Raw genomic sequence first — 2,233 nt, 5'->3', positions numbered from 1 at the left:
CCACATGGGAGACCCTGAAGGAGCTCCTGGCTTCAGCTGAGCCCACTCAGGCTGTTGTAGCTATTTGTAGAATGAACCCCCTTATGGGACATCTCTGTCTCTCCCCTTTCAGTGTAAGTTGGTCTTTCCAATAAAAATAGATTTAAAAAAAAAAAATGCCTGATACAGACTTGCTGAGTTTTCAGCCTAGCCTACGGTTGCCTTGGCAGGGCCACAGCCAATGATTTCCCAGGCCTTATGCAACCTGCAGGTCAGACAGACCCTGCACCTGCCCTGAACCAAAACCCCAGCACTGCCTAGGGGCAGTGGGGAATCCCTCTTAGAAAGACAGATTTACAGAGAGGAGAGACAGAGAGAAAGATCTCCGTCCACAATTCACTCCCCAAATAGCCCAACAGGCCAAGTTCACAGGACCAGGGGCTTCTGTCGAGTCTCCAACATGAGTGCTGGGTCAGGGTCCCAGGCCACCATGAGCCGGAAGCTGGATGGGAAGTGGAGCAGCCAGGACACAAACCAGCTCGCTTATGGTACCCCGGCACTTGGAGCTGGAAGATTAACCAACTGAGCCATCATGCCCATCCTATTTTATCCATTTTTACTACAAACGTGTGTCACTCGGGGTAGTGGAATTTATATTATTAGGCTTAGCCTCCTGAGTCACTTCTCCACCCAGCCAGTGGTTATTCAAAACCACCAGTGTCTTAAAAATTACTACCAGAAGACGGTGAGGATCCACTTCACCGAGATTTGGCTTGCCATTGTGTGAGACTGGGATGCCCCCTTCAATGGGGGCTAGGAAACAGCTTGGAGGTGGGGGCTGACAACAACCCCCTCCACCCCCAGGTGAGGTTCCAGCCCTGGAGGAGTGTGCGGAGGCCCAGGTCCAAGACCCTTCCTTTCCCTGGCCTTCACGTGTCCTGCACCTGGTAGGCATAACTCAAGAGTCCAGTCTGAAAATCCACCATGTCTGTCATCTTCAGCAACTTTCAAAACCCCTGAAGTCAAGCCACATCTAGATTTTGTGTGGCTGATTGAGCCACGGCGAGTGGGTGCCAGATGCCTGCGAAATCACACGAGGAGCCTTTTCCCGGAAGGAGCCGCCCTTGGCAGCCTTGCACACACCTCGGGGTGATGAGGCACCCTCAAACATCTTTTTTAACCCCAGAAAAACCTACCGGGAATGTTCGTACTCACTACACCTGCGCCATAAATTCCGTTCTCATTTGCCACGACCTTCAGGGCACAGTCTTTGGGGGGTTTTAAAACTTTGCATGGAACGGCCCTTTACACCTTACTCAGGGAACTGTCAAGTGCCCCCTTTTCACTGTCAACCCGATTTTCAAAGATTGCAGAGAAGTCAAACCTTTCCTCCCATCCCTCCCCCCACCTTCTGCCTCCCCAGCAAATCTGAGAGTCTCCTCCTAAACCTGGCTGCTGGGAAAAGACAGCTCCCCAGGACGCGTGGGCTAACAGCCGGTGGCGCTGCTTTGAGGTTTTGTCGGAAGATGTTTGGTGTGCTCACCTGTGGAGAATCTCACGTTTTCCATAAACAGCATCACTTCGACAAAGGGTGATTATGTGCGTTACCAAGGAGTCATGAGTTTGGTTTTCACCACCTCTTGGGCAGTTGCACGGCCGCCTCGGAACCACTTTCCAGCAGTTCCGCAGTGGGGCCGGGGAGGACCCCACCGAGGCGGCCGGGCACCCTGCGCGGGCCCTGGCCTCCCCGCCCCCACCGGCCGCGCCCAGGCCGGGGACGCGCGGGCGCTCCGGCCGGTAGAGGGCACGCTTACTTCACGTTCGCAAGCTCGAGCGCGGGTGCCGCCCGGCCGGGGGGCGGGGAAGAGACGCTTTGCAGCAAAGCCCAGCTTGGGGATTGGCCGCTCCCGGCGTTTGCGGCAGGAGCCCGGAGGCTGGAGACGTTTGCGGCTCTTAAAGCTGAATTGCGCCGCGAGCCTGATTGGGGGAAATGACTGCTCATTTAACAATTGAACGCCCTAGCTGCAAACTCTATGGGATTTCACTTATCTCGAACTGTGTGTAAGCTATTCACACGACCCCGCCCTCGAGGTTTTTTTTTTTTTTAAGGGCGGGGGAGGGTGAAAAAGTTGTTAAAAAGCTTTAGCGTGTGGAGCCAGCGAGGATCGCTTTGGCTTTGATGCGTTGGAATAATGCCAAATGCCGGGGGATTGTGATTTATCCATTAACTGTTGATCCAGAGGGCGAACAAATC

The sequence above is a fragment of the Ochotona curzoniae genome, unplaced genomic scaffold (genome assembly GCF_017591425.1).
Source record: "Ochotona curzoniae isolate NIBS_2020 unplaced genomic scaffold, NIBS_Ocur_1.0 contig_3190, whole genome shotgun sequence".
Classification (NCBI taxonomy): Eukaryota; Metazoa; Chordata; class Mammalia; order Lagomorpha; family Ochotonidae; genus Ochotona; species Ochotona curzoniae.
Note: the sequence above shows the minus strand (reverse complement) of the source record.